This window comes from Microcebus murinus, chromosome 13, assembly GCF_040939455.1.
Source record: "Microcebus murinus isolate Inina chromosome 13, M.murinus_Inina_mat1.0, whole genome shotgun sequence".
Lineage (NCBI taxonomy): Eukaryota > Metazoa > Chordata > Mammalia > Primates > Cheirogaleidae > Microcebus > Microcebus murinus.
The window spans coordinates 50,802,996-50,827,593 of record NC_134116.1 but is presented as its reverse complement, the minus strand read 5'-3'; the positions used below and the strand labels follow the sequence as shown (position 1 = coordinate 50,827,593).

General features: G+C 34.3%; 1 protein-coding gene and 1 long non-coding RNA gene across 3 annotated transcripts in view; one reads left to right on the top strand and one right to left on the bottom strand.

Annotated features, from left to right (window-relative positions):
• Nucleotides 1-17,727, top strand: part of LOC142874854 (uncharacterized) — a 49,366-nt gene extending 31,639 nt beyond the window's left edge. Inside the window, exons 2-3 of the long non-coding RNA XR_012922443.1 lie at nt 11,200-11,254; nt 17,485-17,727. This is a non-coding gene — a long non-coding RNA (uncharacterized LOC142874854). The remainder of the gene's footprint in view (nt 1-11,199; nt 11,255-17,484) is intronic.
• DIAPH3 (diaphanous related formin 3) overlaps nt 1-24,598 on the bottom strand; it is a 467,480-nt gene that overhangs the window by 361,998 nt on the left and 80,884 nt on the right. The gene's annotated exons all lie outside the window — the stretch shown is intronic.

The following is a 24,598-nucleotide window of genomic DNA, read 5'->3' as shown; positions in this document are numbered from 1 at the left end:
GCATCAAAAAAGCAATTAGGAAAACTTTAACAAAAGAAAGAGAATACCTATAGACTGAAAACTACAACACATTTGTGGAGAGAAATTGAGAATTACCTATGTAAAGATGTTATATCATGTTCAAGGATGAGAAAAATCAATTATTAAGAAATCTCTTAAGAATTATATTTTCCAAAAAATAATCTATAGATTAATTATGATTACTGTCAAAATCCCAGCCAGTGTTTTGTAGAAATTGAGAGGTAAGTTGCAAAATTTATATAGAAATGAAGGAAATCTAAAACAGTAAAAGCAATTTTGAAAAAGAACAAAGGTGAGAAGATTATATTATCAGATTTCCAGATTTACTATAAAGCTACAGTAATCAAGTTAGAATGGGATATGTATCAATGGAATAGAATAGAGAATGCAGAAATATACTTGCACCTACATGGTGAATGATTTTCAAAAAAGGTACCAGTGTAATTCAATGGGAGAAGAAGAATCTCTTCAACAAATGATGCTGGAACAACTGGACATCCATATGAAAGAAAGTGAACCTGGATCCTAGACCCAAATGTAAAAGTGAAAACTATGAAATGGCTAGAAGAAAACAGGTGAAAATCTTTGCCACCTTAAGGAAGGCAAAGATTTCTTAGGTCTCTACCTAAGTAAGTACAAAAAGTACTAACTATAAAATTATTGATAAAGTGGACTTCTTTAAAATTTAAATCTTCTACTTTTCAAAAGGCTCTTTTATTTAAATTAGTTTCACTTAGAAAATAAAAGGTAAGCCACGGACTAGGAGAAAATATTTGCAATACATGTTAAGAACTATAAAGGGCCTGATGTTTTAGCCTTCATTCAAGCTAAATTTGCCTGTTATGATTTCTAGAATGCTGGCAAAAAACACAAGACTTCTGGGTCAGAGGCAAAGGACTTTATTATGCATGTATTGGTTTCCCAACCCACCAAGTCTCGGCAATATAGGACCCATGATTGATGTCCAGACATGCAGTGGACTGCATTATAGGAGAAGAACACTGAGCTTGGGGGGATTCGCCATTTTTACAGTCAGCAGTAACAAGCCTATACACATTGGCCAGAGGGAAATATAACCCTATCTCTCAAGGCTGCTGCTCACTACAAACAAAACCCTGAGAAATGGGCTTGATAAAGAGCAATCAAGCCTTGCATTGTTGGCATATTCATCATCATGAAGATTCAGGGAAACTCAGGGCCCATGGTAGACTGCTTCTCCCAAAGATAAATACATTTCATAAAGAACTTATATTCCGAATAAAAGAACTCCTACAACTCAATAAGGCAAACTACCATTTAAAAAAAATAGATAAAAGACTTCACAAAAGAAGATATATATGAATGGCCAATAATCATATGAGGACATGTTCAAGATCACCAGTCATCAGGGAAATGCAAACTGAAACCACAAATACAGTAATACTACACATCCTCTAGAATACTGAGGATGTGAAACACCTGGAACTCCCCTACAGACGGAGGTGTAAAATTGCATTGTCGCTTTGGGAAAGAGTTTGGCAGTTTAAATTAAATATACACTAATAACCTAGCAATTATACAACAAGGTGTTAAGCAAGAGAAAACAAGAAAAAAATATATTCATACAATATTCAGAACAACTTTCTTCATAGTAGCCAAAACTGGGAACCACCCAAGTAATCATCAACACATTGTAGAATATCCATACAACAGAATACTGAATAGCAATAAAAAGAATCCACTATTGATAATGTAACAAGATAAGTGAATCCCAAATTATTACACTGAGTTAAGAAAACAAACAAACAAAAAAAAGTGCATAGTAGATAGTTCCATTTATAGGTAAGACCAAGACCAACCTGCTAATCTTTTCTATGGGCCATTATCATTCAGGCATAGAAGCACGGATGTTAATTTTTGATGTATTTGGCTGGAGGATAGGGAAAGGGGGTGACATTTTACATAGGGCAGCAAGTAAATTTTACCAATAAACAACTAGAAAAAACAGGCTAAACCCACTGGCTAAAAATAATTATTTCAGCCATATTGTTTTTCCAGTTTGAGTAGTTTACTGCGTCAAGGTCTCTCCATTCCTGAGAATCCTGCTTCTAACACTCTCCCCTTGCCTCCTCACCACCACTACTATGCCCTTACTCAGGCCTAATCTAGACATTAGTTATATCTAGGCTGAGAGTGATTATTAAAGATTATTTTAACTACTACATGGCAACATACTATATGTGGTAAAACATGAAACAAGGAGATCAGTTAGATCAAGCTATGGCATTGTCTGGCCAAGAATTGATAGTAGGCCAGGCACGGCGGCTCATGCCTACAATCCAGTACTGCGGAAGGGCAGGAAACCTTCCCCAGGGAGGCCTTTCCTGAGCCACACAGTGAGCACCCCAAACTATGGATTCGTTTTTCATAACACTCACTACTCTGTATTGAAATAACTTTAATTACTATTTATTATTTAAAGGATATATTGAACACCTACTGTGTGCCAGGCACTGTTTACATGATGTGGTTACAGGCATAAAATAATAGGTTTTTGGCCTAATCCAAAACATTGGCCCCATCTACTTAAATGGGGAAGATAGAATAAAGCGAGTGAGTGATAGGGGAAGAAGCTACTTAACAGTCACAAATATGAACAAATTATATCTTTTTGATAATATAGTATTTGTGTAGAGACCGGAATGAAGAGAAGGAGACATGGGAAAACTGGAAAGAAGAATTTCAAGCAAATATGAATCCCTGAGGCAGGAATGATCTTGGCCTCTTCAAAGGACAGCAATTAGATTCATCTAAATCCCAATAAGCATGACCGAGTTAGAGATGACCAAGACAGACAAAACAGGTGGGAGGGAGTCTGATCCTGGAGTCTATGTGCCAAATGTTGTATGCGCTAAGAATGGTTTTTACATTTTAAAGGCTTGTAAGAAAGAAGAGGAAGAGAGGAAGAAACGCAGAAGCAAACAGCAGCAAATGAGCCCATATGTGACAAAGCCTAAAATATTTACTATTTGGCCGTTTTAAAAAAAAGCTTGCCAGCCTCTGATAGGGTCATATAGGCCATGGTAAGGACATTAGGCTTTTGTCTGAGTGGTATGGATTAAGTATTAGAGGGTTCTGAGCATAGAAAGTATAAGATCTAATAAACATTTTTTAAAGATTATTTTAACTACTACATGGCAACATACTGTATATGGTAAAACATGAAACAAGGAGATCAGTTAGATCAAGCTATGGCATTGTCTGGCCAAGATTTGATAGTAGGCCAGGCACGGCGGCTCATGCCTACAATCCAGTACTGGGGAAGGCCAGGAAACCTTGAGCCCAGGTTTTTGAGACTAGCATGGGCAACAAACGAAAGACCCCATGCCCCCCCAAAAAAAGAGTTGGTAGTAACCTGGCATAAGACACTGGTGATAGAAGGCATGAGGTTTCTCAATATGAAAGCAAAATTTGAATACAGAGCAGACAGGACTTGCTGATAACTCGGGTGTGAGGTATGGATGCAGTTAAATTCAAAGACAACACCCAGGTTTTTTTCTCAACAAGCAAGTGAATGGTGCTGCCACCCACTAATCACTGTGACCTTAACAAGAGAGCTTTAGGGGTAGATTGGGGTAAGCTTGATCATAAATTCAAGAGGGAAACCAAAAAGAAGAATGGACAACTCTTGCAAGTAATGAAGGAAACCAAAATATTTCACTCCGAAATATATTTCCTCAAGCTAGTTCAAGATGGCTATTCAAAAGGGCTGGAAATATAAAAATAGCTGAAAGCTGGCTTTTGGGGGGAGGGGAGATTTGTATCTGTCCAGAAAATCTGCATTAATGCAGCCAGGCTTTCTCTGAAGGCTTTCCCTTGTCAGATCTAGGAAAAATTAACTGAAAGTCTGACTGACATCTTGAAGTTCTGAAAGAAACATTTACCATCCATGCTCTCTGAAGGCTGGTACCTGTGAGGTTTCACCTACAAAACAAGACCACATTTTCCAGCCAGGCCTCCTCTACTCCCCTCCCACAACCTGTCTTGCCACCATAACCTAATTTACCACCATAACTGGTTTTGACTATGCACTCTGAGACCCCATTCTTTATGTAACTTCAAGATGGTATATAAGTTTCTGCACACGCTCCCCATGCATGCTAATAAAATTAATATGCCTTTTCTGTTATCAATCTGCCTTTTGTCAGCTGATTTTGCAGAGAACCTTCAGAGAGCAAAGGAGAAGTTTTCCCTTGACTTATACAGATTTGCTGTAAAAAGGGAGCAAAGAACTGGGGCAGTAGACAGAAGGGAATCTGTGGTGTGATTTCTGGAACATTGATGGAAAAAAACCATGGTAATGCTTTCATGCTGAAGAGAATGACCAAGGGAAAGAAAAGAAACTGATACTACAAGGGGTAGTTACAGATGCAGGACAAAAAACATACAAGCAAACCAAAAAAATATGTGAGTAGATGACAGAGGATGTGCCCCACTACACAAGAGGAAGAACTGACTTTATATAGCTGTAGGAAAGTTTATTACTGGAAAGAGAGCAAAAGTAGAGTTTAAGGGAACAGATTCTAGTAGATTCTTAGATCTGGTGATTAGGAAGTGAGGTATGGCAGTTCTCTTCTGATTACATCAACTTCCTCAGTAAAAGCGGCAGCAATATAATCTGCTAAAAATGAGGCCACAGAGCTGAAGGTAGGAAACTGTTAGGATATCATAGCTTGCTTGTAAACTGACGTCTTTCAGAGGAGACTAGTCAGTGTAGCTACCTGCTTCCTCCCAGATGCATGCTGTGCTAAGGTACAGATGCAAAGGAGGAGAGTAATTTAGCTTAACCAAGGGCAAGGTTTACATGGCTGGAGAGGCAAACAAACTGGTGGTTTATGCAAGAGAGTAAAGAACTATCAATAGGGAGAGGAGTAAAGGCATTGCAGGAACAAGGAGGTGATGAGCACGAAAAAATGGTAGAGTCGATGGATTAGCATTGCCATTAGAGTTATAGAATTCTGAAAGTTGGGATTCTAAGAAAGAAAGAAAGACAATGCTTGGGAAAGAAAGTCTGTAATTCATATTTAAAGGTGATATGGATTGGGTGGAAAACAAGATCATTGGGAATGATAAACTAAATGAGAAAGTGGAATGTTGGATGGATCAACTATGTGAATGATGAAGTCATTAAGGATGATGACAGTGGTAACAGCAGGAAGGAAAGCAACAAGCTAGGTAGCCAAACCTTCTAGGAATAAGGAGGAGTCTGTCATACACACGAGCATCTCTGTGCGTGTACCATCACTAGAATGCATCCAACTAGGGCAGTGTCTGCTTCTGCCTAATTCATCACTTTATCACAAGGGACTTTATTTACCACAAGCCCCTTATAAAATGCCTGGCATTCAATGAATGCATGAGGTTACAATGCAAGGTATACATAGACAAAGGAATAAAATAAGAAAGAAGAGGAAGATAAATAACGCACATACCCCAAAAAATATTGTGGAATAAATACTTACTCAGAAAGGAACATTTTAAATTAAAGACATAGGACATAGACTAGATAGATCAACTGGGAGATTAGTTTTCAACACAATTAACCCCTTTTTACTATATTACTATCCAAATACAGGTACGAAACAAAGGAAAATGAGGAGAGAAAATGTTATATTACAAGAATAATCAGAAATATTCCTTTTAAACATAGCTCTTGTGTTTCTTTCATTTTACATAACTTCAAAGGAAGTAGGAAGTAGAAGGAGAGAGGGGAAAGGTACTTAGGGCTGCATATCTCTAAGTCCATTAGCCATAAAGATGAAAATACTCAGAAAGCTTTATCCCCTGTGGCATCAAAACACATTAGTGAGATAAGAATGTCTGCCTGACATCACAAAAATTAGAAGGATGTTTATCCAACATAATTTTTAAATCTTTTTTAATCCCTTAGTAAATTTTATTCTAAAATACCAAATGCAGGATAGAAAGAAAAGTACATAGATTATTCTTATCATATTCTTTGTTAAATGTATTCTAACGTGCAAAAAGTAACATATCCTTACCGTTTCTATTTCTCTAAAACCACTTTCTTTTCCTATGTAACTATTACAGGTAATAATAACCCTTTCCTTTGACCTGTCTTAAACAGATTATTTTGTCTCTGCCTAAATGACTATATTTCATCTCAGTTCATGTTTCCTCACTATTCTGTCTCATTTGTCTGTTTGTAGAGTAATTCTGCATACTGTTTCTATGATAAAATAAAAATATATCATATTTCCAGTTATCAGTAGAAAGTATTGAAGAACTTACCTCTTTTCATTTTTCAAATAATTGAATGATCTGTATACAACTACGAAGAAATCACCATTTAATAATGACCTGATTTTTAAATAATAAAAAAAAAAAACTAAATCTAGAATGTCTACATATACTTCAGGAAAATGACACATCATAATGCCAACGTGAGTCAGGACAATGACTTGCTTTGTGTGCCTAATTAAGCTTCTGACACATCACCATGTGTTACTTAAAGCAAAAGTTTGCCTAGATCAGGCATCCTCAAACTACGGCCCACGGTGCACATGTGGGTGTTTTTGCCCATTTGTTTTTTTACTTCAAAATAAGATATGTGCAGTGTGCATAGGAATTTGTTCATAGTTTTTTTTAAACTATAGTCTGGCCCTCCAAAGGTCTGAGGCACAGTGAACTGGCCCCCTGTTTAAAGTTTGAGGACCCCTGGCCTAGATTATCTGAGACATCACAGGAGTCAGAAATTATATTCTTAATCACTACTCTAATTGTTGTAGACTGTTATCCAACTCACTGAATCATACCTTATTCTCCAGAATGTAGCCTACACCAAAATTCACCATGCAACATCTTCAACTACAGGTAATGGTTCACTCTTTAAATCACACTTAAATCTATAAAGAAAACTAGGATTTTTAAACATGAAGACCCAAAATATATGACTTCTAGAGATTAAAAGATTGAAGAACTGTAAGAATAGGCTGAAGCCTTAATTTTCATGTGAAGTTAGTTACTAGATTCTAGATCCTTCTCCATGACATTTACTTTGGAATTTTAAACAAGTAAATTACAGAGAAAAGAAAAATGTCATTGACATAAGCCAAAATAGTGAAGAAGCCTAATTTCTTGTAGTGGTGAGAAAGTGCATATGCACTCCTCCAGAGGCATGTGTGTCTATCACTACGCCCACAGGTTTTTACTTAAATCAGTAACCATAAACTAACTGTCTCAGTTTTTCCTTACTATTGCAATTCCTGAATTCCTGGTACCCATTCAGGTGATGAGACTTGTGAAGATGAATGAGATGTTATGAAATGTCAAAGCTATTTAAAGAAAGAGTTTGCACTGATAATGACAATATTTTAAGAAATCAACAGAGTCAGCACAATACAAAACAAGGGTAAGCACAGTTGTTGCCAAGAGGGTAATTATAATCTAAATTACTATCATGTATATTACTATTAAAATGCATTGCAGCAATTTCCTTACATTTTTCAAATGATTTCAAGCATTTCTGATGCCAATGATCAACAGAAACACTAAACTGTCAGTGTAGTATGAATAACAAGTTTTCAGAACATTTACAACCCAAACAGATCTCCAGTGCCAATAAAATTTGTTATTCACAGGTGATTTTATGCAAACTCATAGCAGAAAATATGAAAGCTAAAGAGTATGACAGAAAGGTGTATTCACCAACATCATAAAGTTTAGCAAGGAATTCCCTTAAAGAGTTGTCTTTTAATAAACATTTAATTAGCATCATTATGTACCCAAAATTCTGCCTATAATTTTAGAAGCTGGTTTTAGTGTACATTAAAAATAGCATAAAAGTTAAGAATTACCAAGTACATTTTACAAAGAAATAAAAGATACAGAAAATGTGTTCTGCTCCCTTTATGTTTCCAAAATATCTCTATAAAGAAAAAGTATAATGATCCAATACTAATTTAAGACACTTAGAAATTAACTTGAAATAATAATATAAGAATTCAACCCACTACATTTTCTTAAGATCCATCAACACTTAACCAGCATCAATCTTCCTTCTATTGGAAATTCTTTCCTGCATTGACCTCACTACTTTCAAGGGGACACTTTATTATTTAGATTATTTTACATATTTAAGAAGAGTTGCTTCAACTGCAGAATGCAATAGTCCAGCATTATAACATTTCTACCTTTCACCATACCAGAACTAAGATGTTCTTTTTAGCCCTAAGCCTCAAAAAGGAGATATCATACAGTTAACAATCAACTGCTTCTCCCCATAGCCAAAGAATACTAGTTTGAATATACCATGGTAAACCACACAATGGAGTAGCATGAAGTTCTCAAAAAGAATGAAGATATCTCTATGAACTGATAAAAATATATCCTGAAAATGATGTTTAAGTTAAAAAATATAAAAGAATATCTGTAGTATATAACTTTATGGTTATGAAAGAAAGAGAAATAAGAAAATACACATATATCTGTTCATTTGTGCAAAAAGACACAGGAAGGAAGGAGGAGCGAATAAGATTATATACCTTCAAGATAGATGGGAACATGGTAGAAAAGATGAGGGAGGACAATACTGTAGAAGGAAGGGGAGTGAGGGGCTGAGTGGCAATTTTTTGTATAGTTCTGACTTTTTTTTTTACATAGTATTGGTGTTTCATATACTCAAAAAGTAAAATATAAAATCAAGAAAAATAGGAGATCCTAAAATGAATCTAAACCCAAAGAACCTAACTGTATTTCAAATCAATAATAATATTAGAGAAATAAGTTAGAATATGAAAATCTGGAAAGCTAGAATGAATGCTGTAGTGTTAGACTCTAATTGAAGGTTATCAACATGAATTGTGGTTTTTCAATATATTTAGATGGGAGAGAAAGGAGGAAAATAGGGATAGAGATACATAGATATAGATACAGAAATAAAGATGGGCATGTGTATATACATTTTCTATATATAGTTATACATATATTTTATATACACATATATGTACATATATATATATACATGCATCACATACATGCAAAATATATATATTATTAATGTGTGTATATGTATATGTATAAAGTTTCCTAGCTCTGTCTAAAAGGGCCTAGAAGACAAAGTACCCAGATCCTAATTCTAAATAATATTCTCCACTAAAAGGAACTAGGGCTTCTTAGAGAAATGGCTGATTCCAGGGCTGGGGCTAGACCACTATAGGATCATCCCAGAAGACTGTGGGTAAGATAGTAAGAAAGTACACAAAGAATGATGCAGACAAAAAAGGACAAACAGCTTGAAGGGATTTCTACTATCCAAATCTATTGGGAGGAATGGACACAGATAGGTAGTGACTGTTAAAAAGTACAAAGTTTTCTTTTAGGTTGTTAAAAATATTCTGAAACTAAATGATGGTTACGTAACATTGTGAAGATACTAAATGCCACTGAATTTTGTACTTTAAAGTGGTAAATTTTATGCTATGTGAATTTTACTCAATTAAAAAATATTTTTAAAAACATTTATAAAATAGGAAAAAAAAAAAACTAATCTGTAGTGTAAACGCCAGGACAGAAGTTACCTTGGGAGGAGGAAGGCAGTGAGTGGGATATTTGAGCTTGCAGAGGCAGTATCCTATTTCCCCAGCTAGGTACTGATTTTTATGGGTGTGTTTACTCTGTAATACCTTATTAAACGGCATGCTTACGATTTATGGATTTTACTATAGGAACATAATCTAGAAGTACTAGAAAACCATTTTTAAATTTATAAATTTATTTATGCTTTATATTATTTCTAAGGTATATTCAAGTGAAATGCTTCTTAGATCTTTAATTCAGGTTTTAAAACATGCCATTGAAAATACTTTATACAGAATATATTTGTCCTTGCTGAACATTAAAATTAAGTTAAAAAGTTACATGGTGTCAGATAAGGCCACTTATTTTTATTTTGCATCATCAGTATACCTTTAGAACTGGAAAGTGTTTAATCTCATCTAAAAACAAATTGTGATTTAAAGATTAAGAAACAGCCCAAAGTTGGAGGTGGGGGAGCTGATTAAATAAATATGGATGTTCTAATTTGCCAGACTCTATTTGATGGTTCAGTGAAGGATAAAGATCTGTTCAGCACATCTGAGTAGAGAGAAAAAAAATACAATAATGCTCTTAGTCATTGGTTCATTATCTTCTTTATTGTGTTTATTATGTTTATGTAAAAAGAAATGCCACAACAAAACTTCATTGGGCATTTACCAAAAAAGGGGGAGGGGGGATAAGAAAACACCAGCTGTTACAGACTTTAAAATTAGGCAATTTGTTTTTCAATCCCTCCAGGTAATTGCACAATTATTTGCCTCCACAATTCACAGTAACAAAGGATCACTGTTGTATTTACAGTTTAAGTCTGTCTTTCTTTTTTTCTTGATTTATGGGAGAAAACTACCTTGCCTCTTCATATATACATGCTAGCCTATAAATCTAATCTGTTTATGTTAGTAAAAAAGCTCAAAAATATGAAACAGGACAAAATTTATATACTTTCTATATTACTCTTCACATAAATAACAGTAACAGCTAAATATGGCATAAAAAATAAATGGTAGGGAAAAAAAAACTTTGGATCAGTGGATCAAATCCCACAATGATCAGTTTTAGGACTTAAGCCACTGGTTTCCTCAGTACAAAATGTTCACAGTGGTTATGGGATGGAAGAAGCTGCAAAATTGAAATACACTTGAATATACCTATATTATTGTCACAATAAGCATATATTCCCTTTTCAATTAGCAGTTTTTAAAGCTGTGCATTTTATAGATCAAAGCAAAGGACCCACAGTCTACAGGGTAGGGTAGGGAACAATCTGAACTAACAAATTGATCAAAATGAGAAGCAACTAAGTCCAACCAAGTGCAACCAAAACGGGTTCACTGTTCATTTGGTTATATTTCATCCTTGTGGAGAAAGATACAAAAAGGCTCAAAATTGTCTTAATGTGTCTTTTATATTTCCCAGAATCCTTGGCACTATTATGTTCTAAACAATATTGTATAAATACTTCTTAAATGATATGGTAAATGGACCTAAATTTACTGAACTACTATGCTGCTAAGAAAATTCACAAACATGAAAATTTAAAACTCTAATAATCTTACAACGTTATCCCTTCATAATTTTTAGGATATTCTGCAAAACCCAGCTATCCATCTAAAAGATTCATTCAATAATCATATATGTAAGTATTTATTAGGCAACATTATGATGAATACTAGGACTAAAAGAATGAGTTAGATAAAATCTGCCCACAAGGTGCTCATCGTCAGGTGGAAAAAGTATCTCAACAGTTATAAAGTTGGGGAGCCTGGATATGAACCTAGTCTCTGTGAGCAGAAGAAAAGATGTCCCAATTATTGCCTGGGTAGTCAGGGAAAGCTTCCTAGTAGAGATAGTTCAAGAGCTAGGTCTTAAAAAACAGAGATTGAAAAGCAGAATAACACAAACAATATGGGCCAAGGCACAGTTAGGTGAAAGAACTGGCATGGTTTAGAAACTGCATACTAGGAAAGCAGACTTTAACCAACATATAAAAGGAAGTCACTGCAGGATTGATTGGAAATGCAGCACAAACGCTGAAAGTTAGAAAGATACTTGAACCAGTGAAGACTGAGACATGAGCCTTTGAGGAGGCTTATAAGGTTACAGAGATAAGGAGGCAAGTTCAGGCAGACCCATAAGAAAGAATATATCTTCCCAGTTCTATCATAACATATTTTTTTTAAAAAAAATCAAGAAAGAAACAGCTGAAAAGACTTGCTAAAGTTGGTCACAAAAGTATGTCCACGCCCACATAGAGAAACCAAGCATGTCTCTGTTCAAGGCCCTTAAAAGACAAAATATAGGGAGAATTGTTTCCCTTGTTAACAGGTAGACACAGGAGCCTCTCTCAAACCATCCCACTCTTCTCAAAAATATACAGCTGTCTACTATGAAAAAAATCAAAATTTTCCAAAACCTACCTTTCCAACTTCATATCCCAATGTTCTTTTTAACAGGAGAATCACTCCACACTAAAAGAACAACTTTCCAATCCACATATGCACACCATGGCTTCCCCACATACTAGTGTGATTCCTACAGCCTTCTATATATTCACTCCACCACCTCACATGTTCAAATCCTATCTGTTCTTCATTCCTTGTCAACATCACCTTCCCAAGGAAACCTTTTTCAAATCCTCTCAACAGGAGATAGTCCTGACCTCCAAATTCCCACTTTAGGTTTATTTCTCCTCTTGTACTTTAACTATTTCTACCTAGTTTCAATGACATATTTATACATTTTATGACTACTACCAGGTTAAAAACTCCTTGGGAGTAAGAGAAATATTGGATTTAACTTTATATGTATCCCAAAAAAATAGGAACTCAAAAACCATTTTAAAAAAATAAATTTTCAAACTCCTACCTGATCAGAACCATGTTAAGGCTGTTAATTAAAACAATATAGTTACACTCATTTATTCATTCCATATTTGCTGAGCATCTACTGTATGCAGGCAGTGTTCTACATGTTAAAAATACTGAAATGTCCTAGCTCTTGGGAGGCCGAGGCGGGCGGATTGCTCAAGGTCAGGAGTTCAAAACCAGCCTGAGCGAGACCCCGTCTCTACTATAAATAGAAAGAAATTAATTGGCCAACTGATATATATATAAAAAATTAGCCGGGCATGGTGGCGCATGCCTGTAGTCCCAGCTACCCGGGAGGCTGAGGCAGAAGGATCACTCGAGCCCAGGAGTTTGAGGTTGCTGTGAGCTAGGCTGACGCCACGGCACTCACTCTAGCCCGGGCAACAAAGTGAGACTCTGTCTCAAAAAAAAAAAAAAAAAAAAAAAAAAAAAAAAAAAAAAAAAAAAAAAAAAAAAAAAAATACTGAAATGAACAAAATCAGCGAAATTCCCATTAAGCTTTGGAAATGCACTCTTAGGAATTCTACCAATTTGGTAGGTAATTCTTTCCAGAGTAGTATTAGCGCCATTACTATTTAGGTGAGTGACTCTGTATACTATTTCCTTTCAATTAGTGCCTAAACCTTTATACTCAGACATCTAGGTAATAGTAGTGCATGAGACACATGAATGAATAAGGATATCTATCCTAGTAAAAAGGTGAACATGTCAGATTCTCAACTTATATACTATCAAGAAATTTGAACAAAAGTACAGGTGTACCTCAGAGGTTGTAGGTTTGGTTCCCCACCACCACCACAAGGCAAATTACATAAAATTTTTGATTTCCCAGTCCACAGAAAGCTTATGTTTATACAACACTGTAGTCTATTAACTGTGAAATCACATGTCTTTATATATATATATATATATATAAATAAATAATATTTTCTTGCTAAAAACTGTTATGATCATCTGAGCCTTCTGCAAGTCTTCATCTTTTTGATGGTGGAGGGTCTTGTCCTTGTTGCTGGCTGCTGATTGATCAGAGTGGTGGTTGCTGAAGATTGGGGTGGCTATGGCAATTTCTTACAATTAAGAGTCAATGAAGTTTGCTACAGTGATTGACTCTTCCTTACATGAAAGATTTCTCTGTAACATGAAATGCTTTTTGATAGCATTTTACTCACAGTTGAACTTCTTTCAAAATTGGAGTCAATCCTTTCAAATCCTGCCACTGCTTTATCAACTAGGTTTATGTAATATTCTAAATTTTGTCATTTCAACAATGTTCAGAGCAACTTCACCAGGAGTAGATTCCATCTCAAAAAACCACTTTCCTTGCTCATCCATTACAAACAACTTTTATTCCTTAAGGTTTTAATATGATATTGCAGCAATACAGTCTTCAGGCTCCACTTCTAATTCTAGTCCTCTTGTTATTTCAACCACATGTGCAGTTACTTCCTCCAATGAAGTATTAAATCCCTCAAAGTCATCCATGAGGACTAGAATCAACTTCTTCCAAACTCCTTTTAATCTTAATATTTTAACCTCCTCCCATGAATCGTGAATGTTCTTAATGGCATCTAGAATTGAATCCTTTCCAGAAATTTTTCAATTTACTTTGCCCAGATCCATCAGAGGAATCACTATCTATGGCAGCTATAGCCTTACGAAATATAGTTCTTAAATAATAAGACTTGAAAGTTGAAATCACTCATTGATCCATGGGCTATAGATTGGATACTGTATTAGCAAGCATGAAAACATTAATCTCCTTGTACATCTCCATCAGAGCTTCTGGGTGATGAAGTACATCATCAATGTACAGTAACATTTTGAAGGGAATCTTTTTTTCTGAGCAGGTTTCAAAAGTGGGCTTAAAATATTCAGTAAACTATGCTGTAAACAGATGTGCTGCCATCCAGGCTTTGGTGTTCCATTTATAGAGGACAGGCAGAGAAGATGTAGCATAATTCTTAAGGGCCCTAGGATTTTTAGAATGGTAAATGAACATCGGCTTCTTTCTAACTTGTGAATGGAAAACTAAGGAGAAAATACAGTTATCCTGAAAAGGTATTGTTTAATCATTGTTTTGAATGATGTATTTCAAAATGATTAATTCACATGACGATCTGGAGAAATGTACATATTCCCTATAACTCATGTATTTATATAAGTGAAAAATAAAAGTTATCACTTTTAATAAAACGTATTTCTTTAAAAACAGGCTAGGAAAATTCAAGAAGATGGTATAACTCGGCCGGGCACAGTGGCTCACACCTGTAATCCTGGCACTCTGGGAGGCCGAGGCAGGAGGATTGCTTGAGCTCAGGAGTTCGAGAACAGCCTGAGCAAGAGTGAGACCCCGTCTCTACTACAAATAGAAAGAAATTGGCCAAACAACTAAAAATAGAAAAAATTAGCCAGGCATGGTGGTGTATGCCTGTAATCCCAGCTACCTGGGAGGCTAAAGCAGGAGGATCGCTTGAGCCCAGGGGTTTGAGGTTGCTATGAGCTAGGTTGACGCCAAGGCACTCTAGCCTGGGCAACAGAGTGAGACTCTGTCTCAAAAAAAAAAAAAATTAAAAAATAAAAATACTAAAAAAGATTGTATAACTTTATCAGAAATATAATTTTTAAGTGCCATTTCTACTCATTGATATGTATCACAAGCAATAAGCCATTTATTAGATATAAAAGTAAACTGGATCACCCCTGAAATGCTATCACACAAAATCCAACAATGGAAATGGGGTAGTTTATGCTTAGATTAATTTTTATAGTAATGCTGAAAACAAAAATAAATTTCTAGAAGTTAGAAAAGCAAATATTCTATATGTTATAAATGTTATACTTAATTTCTGATGAAAATAATTAAGTCACAATTAAATTCTGGAATGTAAAATTCACTTTCATAAATTAATAATTAATTTTTATAGTTACCATATCACAAGTCATGATTCATAATTAAAGACAGTGTTGTTACTGGTAAATGTTTAACAACAATTTCTCAGGAATAGAAAAACAACTTATTGATAGTGTTTGCCAATTTACATGATATAAATATTCCCAGACAGCCAGTTACAAGCAACCAATGCCATGTCACTGAATGTGAACGAGAAACTTGCTCTAGAATACCACTAAAATATATTGTGCTAGACTAATTTGTGTTTGACGCATACTATAGTTATAAATCACTTTTATTTATCAATACTTATTGTGAATATGCTACATTCCTGGCTGAGATGAGGGCATAATGAAAATTACACAATCTCTGCCCTCAATGAAATTACACCTCTTGTGAAAAGCAAAGGCCATATGAATTTCAAAATGCTTAAGATCTAAGACGAACTGATATTTATTTCTTCCATCTTAAATTGTCAATAGCCTATATTCATTTTAGACTGCTCAAACACCAATCTTATTTCATAACTATAACAATATTTTTGTCAATAGCCTATATTCATTTTAGACTGCTCAAACACCATTCTTATTCCATAACTATCACAATATTAAGTACCAAGTTTACCAAAATGTGTCAAAGTGACAATGAATTAAGGACATTTCCTAAAAGCAGTTTATATGCTTATTAAGTATATATAATTGGTATTGTATATAAATTGTATTTCAGAAAATTATTTTCTTGCTGAAAGTATGTTTTTCTATTTATATCCTCCAATGCATTTGCTCAACCAATATTTAAGTACAACATATATGATGTCTGATATATATATGTATATATATATACATATATATATATAGGATAAATAAGCAAAAACATATCTCTTTATTCAACCAACATTTACTAAATGCAGATATAGCCATAGATATGTAGATATAGATACCTTATCCCATGCTACGATGAGGAGATATAAAAATGACAGATATGCCATTACCTTAAGCTTATTTCCTTCACAGTAAGTCTATTTGTCATCTTTAATTTATGCCTCAAGGTTAGGGTCTTTAATGTTTCTCAACTTCTTTAGTTTGAGCAGTGGAATAAAATATGGCATTCTGCAATCCTATAGTATAATTTCTGAAGGTAATCAAACCTGTATTACTCTTTTAATATGGCTGTATAAGCAATTTCTAAAACTCAATTTCTTTATTCATTTATCTGAATATTTGAGAATGTTTATTTTTTCCATAAATTCATGAAAGCACAATTCTCTATCCCCTTCCCATCATAACATGTCAAAAGGCTGGTGTATATGCCCTTCCATATTTTAATCCCTACATGTATAATCCTATATATGTATATATACACACAGGTACAGGTAGAGAGTTTGGTTTCTTTCTTAATGGAATCATCTTATATGACTTTCTGCACCTTGCTTTTCTCAATAGCTTACACCTCAAGGAAGTTCCTCAAATTATCAGTATTATTCTAATTCATTCTTTTTAATACGAGCAGAATACTCCATAATATGGATAACTGTAATTTATTTAGCCATTGCCTTTTGTTTCCCAGTTTTTAAAACAGTGACTAATATTGCAGGAAAAACTTCTTTGTGCATATGTCATCATCTTTTGCTTTTATTTCTATGTCATAGAATTCCAGGAGAAAAACTTTTTGGGTCAAAGAGCATGTATGTTTTCCTTTTTCATAGACATTTCAGATAGCTTTCCAAAAATGCTATATCACTCCACAGTTCCACCAACCATGCATGAAGGTACTCCCGCCCACACTAGAATAGTAAAAATATTTGAAGTGTACAGTTACTTTAATTTGAATGTCCATACTCTAAATCTTTACATTTGGATTTGTTCTTTTTGCATTGCCTTTTCAGATCCTTAGTCTATTTTTCTGTTGTAGTTCTTTGGTCTTTTTTTGTCCAGTTAATTCACAAAACCTCATTGCAGGGTACAGCTATTAATAGTAATTCTTTGTCAAAATCATTAGAAATATTTTTTTCCAGATCTATTATTTGTCTTTTGCCTATGCATAATCTGTCATACAAACAGTTTTAGCTTCTATTTTTAGAGTTGATTATACCTATGTTTTACTCTACAGTTTGAAGATTTCCAATTCTTGGAGAAATCTGCTCTGCAGTCTGAGAAAAGGACATCAACATTCAGAAAGAGGCCAAGGGAAGAGGGGAGAAAATGTTCTGTCCTCAGACTTTTATTCTAGCTATCCTAAGGCTATCTCTTCCATTCCAAGTATGTAAGCCAATAAAATTTTCCCTTTGGGCTCAAATTAGTTCAAGTTAGGCCTCTGTCATGGATGACCAAAAGAGATTTGACTAACAGTGTCATTTACTTACCCAATTAAACATGTAAGTTTGATACATTGTGATTTTTATATCAGTACTAGAAAATTAGTACTATATAAATTATTTCCCATTCTCACTACCCATGTCCCTGTTCCTAAGTCTCCACATATCCACATATGAATATACAAAGAAAATGTCACTAACGATTTTGAGAAAAACAGAATCTAATTATTTCTTAAGGTACAATAGCTAAAGCTTTTGATATTTATGTATAATTGACATTATTATTAAAATTACTTCTAAGAACTATAGTGACAAAATGCTTAGAATTTTCTTAACTAATTTTCACAAAAGTTTTATTCTCACTTCCACATACTGACCTAGAAAGTTATACATACAATAGCTAATACTTCATTTTAGAAAGTACTTAACAGTTCTCGTATTTGTTCTCAGGCCTTAACCTCAGGATCACTTTTGTGTTATTTTCCAGATGGGGATTGTTCTGACCTATTTGTAGCCAAAAATAAGCTGACAGCAAGGTTTTCATTTCTCTTTATCATTTTCCTTTTCTGTTCATTCTATTCCTCTCCCATCAGGACAGTCTGTATGGATCTATATCATGTCCTTTGGAAGTCTAAGCTTCTGTAGATGAGATTCAGAACTGACCATAAGAGAGTTAACATGGCTTCTAAGGCCCACTACCGTTTTCAAAAAGAATAGCTCCATATTTATCTTTCAGAGAGGGGAAGGAGGGCTGCATAAGACCCATTTTTACAAAAATTTCCTGTACTAAACAGAATTTAAGAACCAGGATTCTGCATTAGTATTTGTTTATATTTCCCAATTGAAATGGGCCCTCAAGATAGCCTTCACATATTTTTACTCATATCCCATTTTTTCAATGTTTGCTGAAAATCCATAAGCTCTTTTCAAAATGATCCTTAAATCTGCTCCACTCTGACCACATGATTTTGCCCCTGACTTCACTGAGAATAGTGAAGCTATACAAGCTGAACTGACTCAACTTTCTTCTTTGTCAATGAAACCAGGTTTCTCCTATCTATACTTGCTCTCCCTACCCAGAGAAACAAGCATACTTCCTTAAGACTTTTAACCCCAAACCATGAGTCTAATCCCAGCACCTATTTCCCTCTTTTATCTTCAATCTCTTTCTCTCTAGTGACTCCTTTTCCACAAACCTTTAACTCTCTCACCCAAAGCTCCCTCAGTTTGGCTTCCCCTCAGGCTACTAATTCAACTTTTTCCCATCAGCACCAAACAACTGAGCACTGTCAGGTATACATTTACTACCCTCCTTCCTCAATAGACACTCACTTCATAAGACTTCTTAGGTGTGGTTACCTTCCTCCATCAATCCTCTCCCAGAGCTGCATTTACAAATGACCATCAGGAACCTCCTAATCCATAAACTTCTTGCTAATGTTCACCCACCAATCTCCTAAAGCAAGATACTGTTGTATTTTCCTACTTGAACTGTCCTCTCCCTAGGCTATCCCATGTAATTCTTCTCTAATACTCTACATTGTATCTATAGATGTAGCTATACCTGTAACAGTTGGTTACTATGCTTTCCTGGGTTTCTCCTCTAGGCTTTCATTCTCACTCCATCTTTTTTATTCTTGCTAACTTCATTGATAAGTTTTCAACTACACCTTTACACAAATGAAAGAGGATGCTAATCTCTGGCAGGCCATAACTATTGTATGAATTTCAGAGGAAAAGGGATGTTCCTCCCTGTTCTCTATAGGTAAGTACTCTATCAGAATTAACTTTTATATAAACATTAACATTTCCCTTCAAATGGAGAATTGGGTAGTACTAAAAAACCTCTAGATTTATCAAAGAGTACCTTATACTACATACTGGAGGTTACTAAAGGTCTCTAATAAACCTCAGAACAAAAAGAGTTGGAACATAATCAGGACACCATTGAATATCAGAAGGCTAACACTTAAAAAATAATTGAAGACTACACCTATAATTAGTACTGTTAGATGCATTATCTAACATATATGTGAGACACCACACATACAGTAATATTTCCTTACTTTCAAAACCACCTTTTGAGGTTGGTATCCTCAACCTCATTTTCTAGAACTGAAAAACAAAAAAAGTAACCAAAAATGTTAACAGTTACCTCTGGTGGAGAAATCATGGATCGCTTTCATTTTATGTTTTGTTCATTTATATTTTCTACAGTGATTATACATTATTTTTGAAAAGATGTATTATAAGATGAAGATATCAAGTTTTCAACTAAATGGTTTTGGAAGCAGGAATTGTAAATTGAACAGCATTACCTAGTAAATGAAGGAATCAAAGAATTTTCAGAAATGGAAAATACTTAGACATTATCAAATCCAGTCCTGTAATTCTTTAGATTAAGAAAATCAGTTTACATCATACTTAATAAATTCTAAAGCAGACATAAAAATCACATGAACTACTCAAATATAAAATAATACTTTTCATATATTTTAATGTACTATTATACCTCCTTCGTGAATCAGGTCTCCAGGTTTGCTATATTTTTCATTATGGTGATATTTACAACATCAAGCATTGTAACACAGGTAAATGCTTAAATAAACACTATTTGGCAATGATCACAAACTGAACACTTAAATTATTCATAGATTTACCCAGATGTTTCCAAAACTTTAAAGTTCTGTAAATAAAAGTGATTCTTAAATGAGTGCCAATTTACTACAAGAATATAAAATGAATCCGTGTGCTATTCCAAGTCACATTTAAAAGCTTTGCAAACAGCATACTATTAACTCTGCTGATTTGTTTTTATTTTTTCTAATTGAAATGTGGTCCATGTTATCAGGCCATCTGCACTGTAGCAAACGATTTGGTAAACAAGAGAAAAATGGTGTTCTCCATTAGGAACAACATCAGATTTTGTTTCTCCTGAGAAAATATTATTCTAGAAGGATATATTCTGGTACCAAGTCTGAAAACTTGAAGAAAGACAGCCACAGTAGGAGCAGCTTGTTGCAATGTTTAGGTTGCCAGCTAAGATGCTGATGAGAGTTCGAGGTCTCTCCCATTAACTCTAGTAAGTCACAGTATTGCATTTTCAACAATGTACTGGGGCAATAATCCAGCACTTTACCATATACTTAGGGCCCATATGCCAGATTGTACTCTTCTTACCTGCTTATACATTCTGTTTCTACTAAACTGTGAGCTCTCTGAAGTGCTAGAGACCTTTGTCTTACTCACATTAACTTATCCAAGTTTCTCTGCACTTAGCAGGAGAAAAAATGGATTATTGCAGCCTAATGATGAAAGAGCAATCATTTAAGTTCATGGTTTACATCTTATCACATCCAGACGTTTAACATAATCTGATAGATGGTTGCCCTCCCATTCCCCTAGTTTTTTATCCCACGTTATCCTCTTCACATATTTCTGTCAAAAAATTTTACCCTGAGACATATACAAAAACACCCAAAACTAAAAGTCACCCCTAATCCCATTATTCATTTTTGTTTAAATGTATGAGGAAATAAAAGTTCTTTGCCCCAGTTCCTCCAACCATAGTGTGAGGTGACCACTGCAAATGGTTTTACAAGTTTGGTGAGAATCCATCAAGAGTTTTCATTTACATGGGCAGATATACACAGATACCTGCCCATTCAAATATTAATAAATGTATATGGACTCACACACAACTTTCTTTAAACAAAAATTGGTTCATACCATACATGTGTTTATATATATATATATATATATATATATATATATATATATATATTTAATATTGGGTAACTTTCCAAGTCAGATCTAACTCATTCATTTTTATTACCAGCATTATCCATCAACTGTATGACCATACTATAAATTACTTAATCATTTCTATATTAATAGATACTTTGGTTGTTTTAAATTTGTTGACATTTCACACAGTGGCTACAAGGAACACCCTGATACCTAGATGTTTATACTTTCAAGCTATTATTATAAAATAGAATCAAAACAACAGACTGTTAGATCAGGAGGGTATACAAGTTTTTATTTCGATAGATACTGCCAAATTATACTCCCAAAAGATTGCATTGATATATATTTCTACACCTTCACCAAACATTTACTGTCAATAATCTTTTTTTAGTTTTTCTATTTTGACAGACACACTAGTTTTAATTTACATATTGATATTAAACATCTTTTCAAATGGCTGTATGTCATTTGAAATTCTTGTTGGGTAAATTGCCTATACACATTAACTAAATGTATTCCTATTAGGTTGTTCATCTTTTTCTTAATGATTTGTAGGTATTCTTTAAACATTATTGATACATAGCAAATATTTTTAGTTTTTCATTCTTCTAAGTTTGTTTACTACCTTGCTCTCTCTCCTATACTACCTATTCAAAAGCTTTTTACTGTTTTAAGTAATATCATCTCAGAATGATATTTTAACTTTCATATAACTTATCTAGCCTAGTATGGAAAAGTAAGTTTTTCTTTCTGAGGAGACAGGTCTAATATTACCTCAACCTTAACTAATTTAAAGTTTCTCCTGTTCCTCAATTTTAACCTCACTCAGACTAAGAAATCTATAGTGATGAATAGGGTTTGGATCTTCACTATTTTCCCACCTCGTTCCTCATTTCTACCATGCCAACTCATCAGGTTTCCTCTGGCACCTTCAAGGATGGAGGGATTGGGGAAGTAAGATAAAAAAAAACTGCTATATTCAGGTACCACTATTATACCCTGGTGCCACTGTCCTCTGGATGTGACTGATATCCAAGTGTTGACTACATCTTCTGTGGAATGCTCATAAGGGTTACTCAGAGAGTTCCTTGCTGAAGAATTAGCAGTCCAGCCTACATAGACTCTATTGGGGTCACCACATATACAGGTGGTCCCCCTGGATAAAACTTGGAAACAATTCAAAATCAACCTCTTCTGAAAGGTGGATGTCTAGCCAATGTTTTGGTGCAAGTCCAGCTTATTCCAACCATAGGTCTAATCCTTTTTCTTTGCTCTGCAATCAAAGCAGCTCAAACAGCCTCTTGCCTTTAGAGGCTACCATCCGCAAATAGAGTAAGATTCAATCCCTGTGTCCCCAAACTGGAAGGGATACACATCAACTTCTGGTTCAATCAAATGCCCACCCATTTGCCCTTCAGTCCCTCAGAAGGGGTTGGAAATGCTGCCACAGCACTGTGATACCTCTCTCTCCAAAGAAAGCCCGTCTATCTTCCATTTCTTAAATAATTGTGAACCTATTCTTATATAGTCTCAAAGTAGATGATAGCCTAATGGCAGCACAATCAGTTTCACAAGCTCTTCTCATGGCTGCATTGTTCTGGCACCTGCTATACTCAGTGATTGGGCTTCTGCCAAAACTCTGACATAACAGAAAAAGTCCTAATTAATTTTTCTGCTATGGAAGCCCAGTTTTACTATTAAAATATTCCTTTTTAGGCTTTTTCACAAATCAAAACCGCCTTAATATTTTAGCTAAGTGCCGTGTCTTTGGTAGGATATTTTTTTCCCCTTTCTCATGATGTCTTTTATTTTCTAAATTTTCTGCAACAATGCATCACTTCTGAAAGAAAAAAAAAAAACTGCTAAAATTGTTTTATTTTAAATACCTTTATTTAACACATTCCCCATTAATGACATTCTTAGCTTAGGTTTTGCTATTAATCTTAAATAAAACTATATAACATTATTTAAAGCCATTCTATTCACTCATCCATTTTTTATTTATATATTTTACATTTAAACAGTATTTGAATTCTGATCATATATTACCAAAAAAAGCATTACTTCTACAGCAGTGTTAATGTGAAAAGTATTTAGAAATCATAGGCCTTTTTCACTTAAGTAGACCAGACAAAGCAATAAGATAGTAAGAAATTATTTCACATTGGTTAGCAATCGCTTCACTAAATGATGCTCTATCCTTTTAAGGTATAGCTTTGATTTTAATAATTTTAAATTTGAGCATCTGAATAAATGAATGATGCTTAGAATGTTACTTGATTACTAAACAAGTAGATCTTAGAATTTCTAATCATTTTGATTAAACAACCTTAGTGTCCTAAGAAAATTCTCAAAAATTACAGGTGAAAATATAAAGATCATAAGCTATAAAATCTAAATAGTGAGAAAATAAGAACACCAGTACCTGTCTGATTCCCCTTTAAAAAATAACCAGCAAGAAGTATACTTTAGAGAAGATACATTTTTGCCAACTACAAGATACACCCAAATCTTAAATTATAGTTAACTTCAGATAATCAAATTAGGAAAGACCAACATATGAGATAATATGAGCCTTCCATTAAAATGACAAGAGATCATACATTTTTACCAACATCAACTGAGATCTAAAAATAAAAATGAATTTATTTTAATTACCATAAAAAGTATGACCTCATCAATTTTACTCTAAGAATAGTGAACATGTGCTGGAGAAGGAGCCAGTCTGCATGGTACCTGCAAACATGACCAGAGATCCAAAGTTCTATAGAATTCTATTGAGCCTCCCAGGAAAGGTAGTGCCCAGACATATAAATACAAATATCTAGTTTGTGATGCAACAGGTATTCTTTGCCTTCATGAAGTTTCTAGTCTATCACATTAATTAAGGAAAAGCATATGATGCTATGAGCATACACAGCAGGATCTAACTTAGTCTAAATACATGCTCCATTATCTCCACAGTGCATCATCCAACAAACCAAGTAAGCAACTCTCTATCATTTAGCTTTCTCTATAGACTGTTCTGTGAGGAAAGAAGAGAATAGTATTAACAGAATCTTAAGAGTAATATTTCTGATTATAAAATACTAAAGTGACATTTGGATTTTTATATATCAGTCTCTATTAGCTTAGATAGTATACCTGCTCATAAAATGC